The sequence below is a fragment of the Cupressus sempervirens genome, chromosome 8 (genome assembly GCF_028749045.1).
Source record: "Cupressus sempervirens isolate cs-2001-9-10 chromosome 8, ASM2874904v1, whole genome shotgun sequence".
Classification (NCBI taxonomy): domain Eukaryota; kingdom Viridiplantae; phylum Streptophyta; class Pinopsida; order Cupressales; family Cupressaceae; genus Cupressus; species Cupressus sempervirens.
The window spans coordinates 615,111,388-615,126,498 of NC_143125.1; positions in this window are offsets into that span (position 1 = coordinate 615,111,388).

A 15,111-nucleotide genomic window follows, 5' to 3' on the forward strand; every position below is an offset into this window, starting at 1 on the left:
ATGTTGCTTGCCCTCAAGCAACTTGATATTCAAATCTACACCTTTTGTTTTACCTTGTTTGTGACATTATTGAAGACTACCTCTACACAATGTATATTTTCTTTGCCCAAGCACCTACAACTAGGTTGTCATGATTCCTTGCATGTAAAGCAAAAAAAAAATCCTTCCTAATTCATTCTTAGATACCTCAATTTGGCTTGGCTTGGAAGGTAGCATGCTTGTCTAAAAAAATATTCTTCGATTGCATAGGAGGCTCTTGTTGGGAGCTTAATTTGTCCTTAGTCATCGCATTGTCAAACTCAAAGCTCTTTTGGTGGTATCTTGCAAGGAGCTTTGATAAAATGCACCTACCCTTTATAGGCTTCCATCAAGAAGGCTATGCACCTCTTTTCTAACACATCGAAAATTATCGCTACAAGCCTCTAATATTTTGCTATGTAATCTTTCACCTTTCCTTTGTGTTTCCAAATCCTTCCTATCAAACCTTTCTATCAATCTTTAGTTGAAGTCCTCCAAGGTGGTGATTGAAATATGCCCTTGTATCACCATGCCATGTTACAACAATTTGTGGATCATTCCTTCAAGATGCAAGGTGGCACACTTGATAGCCTCTTTTTCAAGCATTGGGTGCAATAAGAATATGTTAACTAATTTGTGCAACCAAGGAACTAAGCCCTCACTAAGGATTCAACAACACTATATCATAAGTTGTGATTTTTACCAAATAGTGCTAATTGCATTTCATTTCTCCATACCTTCCTCTCCCATGCCCAATTACTCTCACAAATTTGGCCTAGGACAACAGGAGGATGTTTCAAGATCTATTTTTATGGAGTGGAAGTTCCTACGAAGTGAAAAAAATGTTGCATACATGATTTATTGGAATCATTTTCCTCAAAAGTAGCTGCTTTTTAGGGTGCAAAATTGAGCGGATGGATAAGGTGAGGGGCTAGAAATTGCCCCACCAGCTTAGGCTTTTTTCTGCTACCCATCAATCATATAAAAAAATTCAATACTTATCAGTAATCCTAAAATAAATAAATTATTTAGTCATGGAAATTGAATATGCTAAATAAAAAAATTCAAGAGACCATCAGCTTCCATAACTTGTGGATCTTAAACTTTTGAGCATGAACTCCACTAAAAAATTCATGTGATGTCCCACTATAAAATACTCCTAAACAATCTCAACATCACTTGCTGAATTTTTTAGGAAGTCCCCTCCATGGGACTGCATCCTAAGACTCTTGATGAGTCAATGTTTCTCCATTGAGGTATTTGTACTGAATGAGCTACCCAGATTGTTTATTATGAATTATGGGAACAGTCTCCAACGATGCTGAAAATAAGGCGAGGTGGATGAAGAATATGAGGTTTCTCAAGCACAGCGATACAAGCCCATAAATCAGTAAAACTTACAACCTTATTCCTAAATTTAATGGATTCTGTTGGAAGGCTTCTTGTAATGAATTTTTGGTAACCTTGCAGCCCAAATTTTTGACACCAAGGATTTCCATGATGATAGCTTGTGATGCGATATCAGCTATGCTCTACATTTATGCGCTTCCCAATCACATGCATTTTCTGATTTTCATTCATGCAGCCTCTTCAATGTCGGTTCCACTCTCATTAGCTCCGCAAATATTCAAAGATTTTACAGGGTCTTTCAAACTCGATGCTTTTAGCAATCTAAATACACAGCATTTTCAGCAATATGACCATTACAAAAACAATGGTCTCCTTTGTCCCATTGATCTCTATCACATTCATAAAGTCAAGTGTGCTTTGCTTTCCCCAGATGACCTTTTCTGTTTTATTTCTTACAACCACCGATACTGCTTGTTTCTACAGTCAGCTGTGAGAGAAATAATACTGCTGGAGCCTAACAGAACATTGCTTCTATGATTTCATGTATACATCACATTCCCAAGCAGAACAATGTAGACCCCAAACTTAAATGATGATGCAAAGAAACCACTTTTATGATTTTGTGTATTCATCTGTCCCAAGCAGAAAATATAGACCCCAAAGTTAACAAAGGTCTCTGATCACTTTGATTATTTGATATGAAGCAATTCAAAAGTGTTATCCCTATTTGTGAAAATAGAAAGGATATCAGGCAGAAAAATAAATTTTTTAAGGAGTTTAGGTAGCTCAATGGGGAAAGCAGTTGACCAGATTTAGAGAAGAAACAAGCATGATCAAACTTAGCGGATTTGGCATGGGCCACGGGTTCGCTCCCCATTGGTCTCAAGTTCAACTCTGAGGCTCGGACTTACCCAATGCATGTGGTTTGCAGGCGATCGTGTGTCCCCAAATGATTAGTCTCACCCCTTTCTGACCCCAACATGGCAGCAACACCAAGGTATGGCGGGTCGGGCATTGTGCTGGGTTGTGGGGATACCTCTACCACATTAATATAAAAAGCATGATCAAACATGCTAAAAGCATGCCTTTACAAACAAGGAGCCAATATAATTTGTTCCTCAAACAAAAATTACAAATCAAGTGGTGTTTACACAATTGTTATCAAAAGAGCTTGGGAAAAATATGGAACTCAAAATAGAATGGATTTTTCTGTAGAAATTCACATGCTTCATGACATTTCTACCTATTTCCTCCAGAAACTAGCATTGTGATTCATTTTGAAATAAGTTTCGATCATAAAATATATTAACAGCTGTACAGCAAAGGTAAGTTGGCTATAGCACTCCGAGCTAGATGTATGTAGAGGTGTTACAATTACCTTGATCCAAATTGTATATGTGAAAAGCATGGTGATTGATATAGATTACTTTGGTATCTACACAAAAACAGTAGAAACAAGATAAGGGAAAAACCTGACATGCGATGAGAACAAGAAGTTAATTTGTCTCCTGGTAATAGATAATAGATACATGAAGTGTATATACATGATTAATTGGCCCCATGCATGATTATTTAGCCCCATACTTATGGTTAAAACCCAATGGGATCCACACTTTTGGAACCAGTCAGATATGACCAATTTGATCCGAACACTTTGAATTCCTAATAAAGATTTGTTTGAACTCCTGAACAAATAAAATTTTCCAAACCTGGTAACTATGATTAGCTCTGCATAGGGCAAACCATTATTCAACATGTGACGAAGGCACAGCTCCTAACAGTAATTTATAAGTCAAATTTTGCTCTTGGTTTCTATCAATTCCCCCCAACATATAAAATGTTAGACTTCAATGCATATAATTGAAAGGAATGAAGTGTCATTGCAAAAAAAACCCTACACCAATGTTGCTGCAACTGTTAATGTGAAAACTACAGAGCAAATACACTGAACCATTAAATATTAGACTTCAATGTATACAATTGAAAGGAAAGAAGTGCCATTGCAAGAAAAACCCTACACCAATGTCGCTGCAACTGTTAATGTGAAAACTATAGAGCAAATACACTGAACCATTAAAATATGTCGGACGAACTCATCATGCTCTTGCTTGGAAGCAGGACCTAGGATAGCTGGCAAAAACTTAAAAGCCCATAAGCGATACAAATTGATAAGATGTCATAAAAAATTGATCAAAATTCATATGCAAGCTGCCAAAACGAATACAAATTTATAGTCCTTAACTTGAAGGACACAATATTGAAGAATTTCCACAAAAGACAAAGTGATTGATGAAGATGCTTTAAAGAAAGATGCTGAGCAAGAGCTTGAAAACAACAGCTCAAATAAGTTCTATAGAAAAAGCAGTTTAGTATTTTATAAGTTAATTATGACCTTTGAAAAGGAAAGTAAGGGTCTTCAAAAGTTTAGTCAGTATAAAATGTTGCACCTCTTCAAATGATGGTCTTAAAGTGTAGATACTAACCATGTAAAAACTTCTTAAAAGCCACCTCACAGGGTCATCTCCTTGGTCCATCCTCTTTATGCTTGCTAAGGATGCTTTTGGCTATCTTTTGGCCACCAAAGCATCATAGGGATTAACTAAGGGTATATCCTACACTACAAGACTCAGCAGCTTATCAATGGGCATTTTGCAATTTATTATTTTCTCACTTGCTGAGACCAAGAGTCTATTTAGGAGCCACAGCTTGCCCTTAAACCTTCTGCAAGGCCTCCAGCAAGGCCTTTAGGTCAATCCTTTAATGCAGCATGACTGAATGCTACACAAAGTCCCTCCCCATTCCCTAAGTGACTGGAGGAGTACAATTGGAAGTGGCTTGACAAGAGGGACATTTCCATTTTCCTTGGCATTCCTTTTGCCTTTGATTTTAGTCCACCACTCTTCGGCAATATATCTTGTGAAGAATTGAAAAGAAAATATCTTTCTAAATCACCCAATGTCTTTCCTTGGCAAGTAAATTCTGAATATGCACCAAGGCCTTGACAGCTCATGTTTAGTACTCTCATTGAACCCCTTCTAAGTCTGCACATGATATGCTTGCCAAGCTTCTACAAGGTTTTATTTGGGCCAATGCAAAGCAAATCAAAGGTTTTCAAAGTGTGGCATGGGATATCTGTTCCCTTGCCCAAGATAAGTAGACGTGGGAATCATTGATATTTAAATGAAAAGGCTTTGTGCCAGCTATGTGTTGTGAGGTTTTCACACATCGCCCCAAATCTTGGGGACCCCCTTTTTTTTAATTGCCTCGGCAAATTTTTGGATTGCCCAAAATTTGAGTTTTGAAAATTTCACGCCTTGGCACTTTCAGGACAAATGTGGGGAGGCTTAGCTTATTTTCACCCATTTCATCTTGATTTTCCAAAGCTATCAATTTCATCCTTAGACCGAACAAAATTTTAAAGAGCAATATTTGGTAGGATATAATTGTAAATTTGTACTTAGATGTTTTCTTTTGAAAATCTGGATATAAATGCGTAAATTTAAAAAAATCTTTCAAAAGAAAAATTTTTGCTAGACTTAAGTTTTGGAAAATCTCAAATTTTTCTTTGGTGAAAATTTTAATTTTGTTGAATATTAAGATAATATCCTATACTTTCTATAATAGTCAACTACTTGTCTGTAGCCCGTCTTTCAGTCTAGATAGGAATGTTTCCTATCCCGTCTCTTTTTTCTTCAGTCCAAATACGAATGTTTCCTATCCTGTCTCTAGTTTTGTTTCTAATTCCATCTTCAGTCTACGTTGTTTCTTTTAGAAACAACGTCCTTGTAATTCTTTATAAGGAACACATTTGTTCCTCTGTTGATCAATCAATTATCCGGAAATCCGTTAATCTGCCAACTCTTCTTGAATCTTGTAACATGGTATCAGAGCCAATACTTCAATTTTTTTCGAGAATTTTATAATTTCTTTGGAAATTATTTGCTCTAAAATTTTCGAAACTCTCTCTTTTTTTTTTGAAGTTCATTGCTGCCTGTTCTTGACTAGGGTTTCAAGAGACTGAAAAATCAAAATTCTGGAAGTTTTTTGGAGGTCGTTTTTTCTGCCCATCTGAAAAATGCGATTTCGTTTGGGTGTCTAAAGCTGCATTTTTTTACTGCTAAAAACCGGTGATTACTCTGCTGAATACTGAGTTTTGCTTGTGTTTTCCACATGATTTGCAAAGGAAATAGAGTCTACAACCTACGATTTTCATCAAATTTGCGTCGGGAATTCTCCTTCACGTTTGGAGCCGCAAACATCTGCCAAAGCTTCTTATTTCTGCCTCAATCTTGCTGTGACCTCCACCCAACAGCTGTAGCCCTAAATCCGACTAGTTCTTGGTCTGGTTCTGCAATGTTTTTTCTCAAATCCGCCATTTTTTCTACAACTATTGACCTCCATAGCCGCCACCTGATATTTTGTTTGAAACCCTAATTTTTGGGGTTGAAAAAATAATTTGTTTGCAAATTCTTGGTGGGTTTTTCGAGAGCTCAACTGGGTTGTCGTCCATTTTTTTTGGGTGCCTCCATTTTTGTACCTCAATTTTCGGGCCAGCGGATCCAGAAAACGACAGCAAATTCCTTTTGGGTTTTTCGAGCTCTCTTCTGGGTCATTCTCTGATTCTTCTGGTCTTCCGTATTTTTGCCTTGAAGAACGTGCCTTCACAGATTTTCACAATTTTTCATTGAAAAACGTGCCATGGCATCTCTGACAAATATTCTGCTCGAGCATAATTCCAAATTCAATGGTCGCAATTATGGAACCTGGAAGCAGCGCATCATCGCAATCTTTGAATATCAAAACACCGATCAACTTGCTCTGGGTGTTAAGCAGCATCCGACTTCTCCGGGTCCTGATCAAGATACATCGGATCTGAACAATCGAGAGGCAGTAATGCTTCTCAAACTATCCGTAGCTGATGACCAGCTTTCTCAAATTCCATCCGGCAAGACAGCTACCGAAATCTGGACACATCTAAAAGGTCTTCATGAGACTTCCGACAAGAGCCAAGCCTTCTGAATTTGTTCCTTTTTTTTGGGTTTGTTGATTTTCTCCTCAAAAATCATTTCAAGTTGTCTGTAATACGCAAGGTTGTGTGAGATTCTGGGTTTTACCGTTTTTTCCACAAAAACGAAGTTTTGTAATTGCAACTTATTTTGAGTCATAGCACTCTTCTGGCAAAGCTTCTTGGTTTCAACATTCTGTAGATCCAAGGAGGGTCTCAGTTATCACAGAATGTTCCGACATCCGTACGTTGACCATTAAGGGAGGGTATTAAGATAATATCTTATACTTTCTATAATAGTCAACTACTTGTCTGTAGTCCGTCTTTCAGTCTAGATAGGAATGTTTCCTATCCCGTCTCTTTTTCCTTCAGTCCAGATACGAATGTTTCCTATCCTGTCTCTAGTTTTGTTTCTAATTCCGTCTTCAGTCTATGTCCTTGTAATTCTTTATAAGGAACACATTTGTTCCTCTGTTGATCAATCAATTATCCGGAAATCCGTTTTGTTTCTCTAGTTTTGTTTCAATCAATCAATTCTCTAGTTTTGTTTCTAATTCTGTCTTTAGTCTACGTTGTTTCTTTTAGAAACAATGTCCTTGTAATTCTTTATAAGGAACACATTTGTTCCTCTGTTGATCAATCAATTATCCGGAAATCCGTTAATCTGCCAACTCTTCTTGAATCTTGTAACATTGAAATGGGGCTAAATTGCAAAAAGTCGATTTTTGGTTCTAGATGCAATTTTATTTTATTTTTATTGGCATAGCAAAATCAATTTAGAGAGAAATTGCAAAATATTGGCTTTAATAGATTAATTTGCCTTGAAAACCTTTTAGTTTTTAATGAATTTGGTAATTTAATATTTTTAAAATGGCTTTTGGTTAGCCAAAATCCAAATTTAATGACGTATTAATTACTAAACCCTCATTAAATGGAAATATTTAACACCCTCAAGGCATTATTTAATTTCTTTTTGCAATTTGGAGCTAATCGGCAAATTTAAAATGCAATTTTCTTTTGGCAAAATTTAATTTTTGAGCTAAGCACTTAATTATGGGCCATGACTTGGAGTTAATTTTTTTTTTTTGTTTTTCTCCTCCAGGACCAGGTTGGCTAGCTTAGAGGGAAAAGGAATTGGGTATAAAGGAGACCTCTCTCCCACTTTGTTTCCACAATTCATTTCTTCCTCTCCATGCGCTTGGGAGAATTTCCTTGGGAGCAGATTTTGATGCTTAGGCGATTTTGTTCTAAGGTAGATTCCTTTCCATTGTTGAGCGAATTTCCCTTGAGAGGCAGATTCTAGGCCTTGGCAATTTTCCTTGTGGGCAGATTTTTGCAGATTTTTGGTGATTTGCTCTCCTATGTGCTGCGATTTGTGCCCTAGGTGACATTTTGGGCAAATTGAGGACTTCCATGCTTGGGCAAATTAAGACAAGGGCAGAACCTTCCACTCTTGGCATTTTCTTGAGGCAGATCTGATTTTGTGACATGGACAATTCAAGGTGAAGGTCTGATTTTTCCCTATTTAGGACTGCATTTTTTTATATCAGACTTGGCGATTTTGTTGAGACAAGGGATGCATATGGAAGTCTGAATTTTGTTTGTTGAGCAAGTGTTGGATAGTTTTAGAGGTTTAAATTTCTAATTTGCAAAGGGATTTGAAATTCTTGAAGTCATATCCTAGGTTCCGAAAAGTCGCTGTAAGATTATTGGTTAAGATGAATTTTCATCATCTAGAGTTGCAAGGGGTCCTTAAGCTGACATCCATCTTTCGTTCTAGTCTAAGGATTGCTCCTCTTGGTTCTTCTTGCCTTCTGGCCCACCACTCTACCATCTCGTAATAGGGCGACGAGCATGGAGGATGGTAGTGCAAGTAAGAATCCCAAGTGGGCAAACACTAAGAAAGACAAAGAGGATACGATGCCCAAATCTCCCTTCTTCTCGAAAATGAAGAGAATAACCGACACCAATATCGGTACACTGGACATGACACGGATGAGTGACAGACTAAAGGAAGGTCAATCCCCCTTGGCAAAAAGGATATACAAGAGCGGAATTGTACATGCGGCAGCTTTTCCTCCCACATTGCCTTGTCCGGAATTGATTATGAAATGTGCATCCAAATTTGATCTAAACAGTAAATCCATCATTTTTGATGAAGGGAAGAGAGTGTTGGCCAGCATTGGCGAACAAGCAATCAAAGAAACATTCAATATTCCCCAGTACAAGAGCATGACGGTTGTGATGATGGACCAAGCAACTAAATCATTTCAAGATAACCAAGAGGCCTATTACATGCATCTAAAGCAGAATTGGATACGCCAGGGAAGGAAGGGAGTTAACAGATCATCGAGGCTCACAATGGCAGATTTCAAACCAGAATATGGTGATCTCGTTGTTATGCTCAGCCGGATCATGGGCCTAGCTCAAGGGATGCAATTTGAAAACTGGATGTACTTCTTCATTGATGAGATCGAGAAAGGGAAAAGAAGGTTTGATTGGGCCAAGATCATAAGCGAGAACTTAGAATTGCAACTCAGAACCGTGCAAAACCAAAGGTAATTCTACATGGGCTCCTATCTGTTCTACCTAATTGCTAGATTGTACAAGAGTCTGGGACTTAAGGCCTTAGGAGAAGTTGGTAGCGGACCGGGATAGTATTTGGTACATGAATGCTATCCGCAGCTCACTTTGCACAACAACAAGGATTACAAGATTTTTGAGATGCCTTTGCCATGAAGACAGTAAGGGTATAAACTGATAAATCATTATTATCATTATATATCAATTTCTTTATTTTATTATCATTATTTATTTTTATTTTTATTTTTATCATTATTTTTAATTTTAATATTTTATGTGGTTTGTTCTTAGTGTGGATGTTCTATTCATTTATATATTTATTTAGGAGTTTGTTCTTGTGGTGTTTTCTATGCATTGATATATGTATTTTCAACTTACATTTTAGTATTTTATTTTCATTTTTATTTTATTGACTTTTTATTTTTGTTTTTTGCTTTTCGTTTTTAGTGGGGATGTGCATTTTTGCTACATGCCCTACATCTGGCTATTTGTTTCTTTAGTTCTCCTTTTCACTTCTCTTGCTCTTTCTTCCCTTGTTGACTGTGAGTCTATCACTTATGGTCTTCTATCCTACCATCTCCCTACTTGGCTTCTTTGGTGTGCATGCAATCCCCCTCCCTTAGTCCCTATATCTTTGAGTCAGTCAACTTCTGCAACCCATTTTGTTTGACATCTCTTGCTCTCTTCATCCTGATGATGGATCACTTGGTGTGATTCGAAACGTTGATGGTAAAAAATCTTTACACAATCGAATCCAGAAATATATCAGTTTATTTTTGCTATGGATTGTGGAAATTTGATCTCTTTAACAGTAAGGGTATTACAAGGGACACCTGCTACGAGACTTTCATTGGAAGCAGAAGCAAGAATTAAGAAGTTTGGGAGTTGGTTCATTCAATTTCCGCAGTTTACATACATTAGAGTGGCAGGAAGTACAGTTTTTCCTAAGAGGCTTCCAAGGTACCCACCCGACAAGGTAGTTTTGTTAGAATTGGCTAGGCAACTTGAGCACTATGATAGGCTAATGAGAAACGAAAGGAAAACAAGCATTTCATTCTCAATCGTAATTCGCAATGATAGTTGCCCAAATCGGGCCTCCTTTGAAGCCGCGGAGAAAGAATTGGAATGGTATCATCTAGGATGGTACAGAGCAAGGCAAGGGTTTGACCCTAATGGTCTTATCAAGGCATCTCATGGAAACGAATTTGAACATGTTCCCACCATAGAAGACTTTTGGGCCAACGGCAAAGATGACTTTCATGTGAGAAAGCTAGCTTTCTCGAGATTGTCAATGAACTTGATGAGGGCTATTAGATGGAGAGGCCTCGATATTCCGGATCAATTGGAGGATGATGGAAATGTGTTGAGAGAAGACTATGATACAGTAGAAGGAACAGAATTGAATCCAATGGATTGGGATGACCATTAGGATCCTTCCTTGGAAGCGATCACAAGGGCAGTGGATTTACATACCGAGTCGTGGTATAATGAGGGACTAAGGAAGCTACAAAGACAAAGGATTTCCCTTACCTATGAGATGATGAAGCCAAAAGAGAGACAAGCAAAATCAGTTGGACAAAGGAATGAAGGAAATAGACGGCAACAAGAAATGATTAGAAATAGCAAGAAGAAAGTTTTGGAGGTAGAGAAGGGCAAAGAACATCCAGAGCCTCCAGCCAAGAGGCAGCATGCAGCGCCATCAAGAGAGTATAATTGAGGCTAGAAGCCAAGAGGTCAATTCAAATGATAAAGGGGTCACGGTGGAGGTGAACTCTGATTCGGAATCAAGTGGCTATAGTGAAAGCACCGAGTACTCCCCTCTCTCGGAGAACCAGCAAGGAAATGATATGGAAGAAACTAGTAGAGAAGAAGATGGACCAATCGACATCGAGGCAATAAGTCAGGAACCCAAGGCCGTTGGTGATGCTTTGTTGGTCGAACCAAATCCAAGTTTGGGGAGATGCACTGCACCACTATGGTTAAGACAAATGCTTATGCCAAGAGGTGAGGTGGTAACGGCCCATACAACTGAGGACATCCAAGGGTTAATGGAAAAGGGTGATAGCGAGAACCAAAAACAAATGGCAAAAACGGTGGCAAGGGTAATCAGGAGTGACAATGATGATCACCAAAAGGTTCAAATTGCTATTCCAATAGTCAACAAGGCAGTGAATGAGATTGTGGCCCAAGAATATGAGATAGTGGAACATAACTTGGGAAGGAATACAATTGATATGGAGTGTAAGGAGGTCCAGGAAGGTATAGAATCAATCAGAGAAAGGTTAAGGAAGGCAAATGAAAGGATAGTAAAGTTGGAGGCCGAGAACAAATATTGGAGAGATAGCCAGTCCATCCAACAGCTGCACCAGGCAGCCCTTCCTCAAGACAGCGGGAGCAATTCAGGAGAGATATCAGCTCAGCTACACGAAGTCAGGGATTGGATCCATGATACAATCCAAGATGGGCGAAATTTCTTGCCTTCCTTCATCTCAACATTCCAGCCATTAGTGGCCATTAGAGACAAGTTTAGATTATTTGAAGAAGAGTGGAGAGGTTTCCTTCCCATCAGAGATTTGGCTATTCCTAGACTACAGGCGTTCATTGGGCTACCAGAGGCATATTTGCAAAGGGCCAAGTTGGTTGATGAGAGACGATTGAGTATAGTTGAATCTTGGTTTGTTGCAATAACTACCAGATTTAGAACACTTGAGGAAATACATAATGAGATTGCACAACACAGTCCAAGCGTCGACACTTCTATTTCAACCATGATGAGCGACGTTGGGGTGGCACTTGATTTTGAGGATATTAGAGAAGAGGATATCAATGAGACGGATTTTAGATCGAGGTTGGATGAGTTGGGAAAGGTTGCCGTCAAGAAAAAGCATTTGGGCACCCTTTCCTCTCTCAATGCTTTTATTGGATTTGCGAAGGAATATGAGAAGGATCACGAAAGGATACTACAAGCAGCAAGTGGCGTGGCGAAGTCAGCGGAACTCAGGGCGAAGCACACACCTTGTCCTCCCATGGAAGAAGTTAACGAAAGGCTAGCCAAGTTCATTGCCTTAGCTAAGAAGATGAAAGAAAAGGGAAGATTTATATTAGAAGATCATTTGATGTAAACCCAAGTGGCAATTTCCCTTTCTTCTAGAATAGGACAAGTGTATATTTCTGATTGGCCACCATTTTGGTGCCTTCTCATTGGTTGCCACTTTTTGCACTTTTTTCATTGGTCCATTGACGAGGTGGCAACTTCTCATTGGCCGATGGGGTGGCAACCCTAATTAGGGTTTTGAGGAGATCGTTGATCTTGTTTTGATCTCCACCGTCTATTGTATTTTTGGCCCCTATAAAAGGCCATTTGCTCTCATTTGTAAAGTGTTGGAGAAATTGTTGCGAAGATAATACCAAAATTGCTCTCTTTTTCATTGTTGCGATTTGCATGTTGATTAAGAACATTGGGTATTATTGCATGTTTTCTACTTCCACTTAGTTAGATCTTCTTTCAAGTTGTTAAAGTTGGTTTCATTTCAAGTTGCTAGCATTCGTAAAATGTTTGATAGGGTTCAATACTAGGCCACTAGCATCCTAGCGGCTGGTTGGGAAGCTTTGTGTGGTAAGCTAGTTTATTATTCCTTTGAATCATTGCACCTGTGGAAGTGAGGCCGTTGGTCAGCTCTCATTAGGTTCGATCCCCGTCCATTTGCTAACCTTCCATTCATAGGAGTAGGAGTAGAATAGTAAGTAGCTGGGTAGTCGAAGCTTAGAGAAGCAAGTTAGAGGAGTAAGTTAAGTATTAGAGCACATCCATTCACCTTGCACAACCATCGCTTTCCCATCAACATCATCACTGGCAAACACATCCTTCATCACCACCATCATCAACATTATCTACCACCTGTACATTTCACAAACCGAACCACCATCGCTTTCATCCCGCCAAAGTCCAAGTCATCCTTGAATGAATAGCGTAAGGCTGCCTACGTGATTACCAGCGAATCACATCGATAAAACTGAGCGAGTATCCAACGATGTAAGGAACATTGGAGCTATTGCTTATGTCTTCATGAGTAATAACTTTTCAAGAGAGGAGTCGCATGTTTGATATCCCATATTGAATATTCAAATCCTAATATGTTATGTAAGTGATACAAAACTCGCATCAACACTATGTTGTGTTGATGTGAGTTTAATGCCACTACAACATGCAGAATCAAGTCCTCAGTATCCCAAATGAAACACCAAATTTCCAACTCTCTTTTGAATAAAGAAGCACACATGCTAAACAATGTATATGGATTGTGTGATCAAATGAGACAACCCCAAGGCTCCTTCTTAATGTGGGATTTTAACTCAGTTGTAATGATGTGATATGTTGGGTATCACAAAGGGACTTACGTCATTCATTCAATGGGCATCAACTACTTCAACGTCTTGCAATTAAACAAACTGCAAAGGGACTAGGTTTAGAGAATCTAATCTAATTCTAGAACGCAAGAGATAAATGAATGTCTTTGTGACTCTACTAGACTTAGTTCATCCATCGACATCAACCAAGCTAGTGCAATCTTGTAAGGTAAATGTAAGATGTTCAAACTATTACCATTCCATTAAGACCATTCATCGATGCATATGAATGTGCAAGCAATAGTCAAAGTAAAGCTCATGAATATATCATTAGACCGCGCAAACGAAACTTATAATCAACAAGAAGGAAGTCGTTTAGTCTAAAAGAGCTAACTAAAAATGTATCCAAAATATCTTTCATTCGACTAAATACTACTTCTAATCAACATGAAATAAAATCTACTCTAAGTGAAGAAATGTAAAAACCATGCAATACTCTAAACATCACAAGCATTCACCATGACAACCAATAATGAAGAAGGAATAATTTTGGCAGTATTATTGCGACAATTTCTCCAAGTCACTCCCTCTAACTAGTCTAATCAAATGAAATACAAATGAGAAGACCTTGGCCCTTTATAGTTGTTCACTTACAATGAAGAACCAAGACTAATTCAAGATCAAGGGCAAAGAATATGCCGACAAAGCCCCAACAACTAATAGCTACAAGTATTAAATGCTCGTCTAATTACATCAAAGCACCCGCTTGTGGGTCAATGAGAAAATTACATTGCTATCATGATCCAATGATAAACTATGTTAAGTAGAGACACTTGGTGGACTCCACATGTACACTTAGCAAAATGTAATTGAGTGTTCATGGATATGTGTAATTGGAGTCATCTGATTGGTTGAATTTGAGTGGGTGCCACCTTAGCATATTTATCTCATAAACTTGATCAATATCTTGGTGATGAGAAAATACCGCTTACTCAATATTTCCAAGCCTTCAATTGTGATGGCATGTTCCCAAATTGCTTCATTTTCACGACTTCTCTCTATCTCTTGGAAATCCTCTCATCGCCATGATTTTGAATTTGTAGAATTCCATGTACTTGAATCTAGACCTTAGATTTCTTTGGAAATTTAAGTTGGTAATAACTTCTTTCATTTGAAGCTTCGACTATTTTCTTGCATGAATTGTTCTTTGAGTTCCATATTAATAGGCTTGAAGTTGATCTTGGATCAAAATCTTCATTTTATCTTTACCATCCTACTTGTCTTAAGTCATTGAAAGTTTGGGCTTGATCTTCTTTGGAAGGTTGGCCATTTGTAGATCCTTGCTTGAAGTCCCTAAGCTTGATCTTGTCACCCTCCTTTGCACTCCAAGCATCTCCTTCTTTTCAAAACATAGGAGATACTTGTATTAAATCCGTGAATTAGAAATGAAGCCTTTTATAAATTTTGAAATAATAAATCCAAGAGTTCATATCAACTTGAAAATCCCCATTTTTAGCCTATTTTAAACTATTTCATCATTCAATTGTTAAAGAAAACCAAAATTAAGGTGGCAGATTACATTTCTTTGACCTGTTGATGGCTAGGAAGATTGAAGGGAGGTTCATTGTACTTGTACTTCACGAGTGCAGAATCCTTACTAGTCAAGTACAACCTTCTACAAGGCAAGTGCAAACTTGTCAAATAAAAGGTGTTGGGCTTTAAAATCTCCTTCAGCCACCAATAGTTTTGTAAAACTATAGCTCCTTCCTTTTTACTTGATGTCATTTTTCTTGAATCTTCACTTGAAA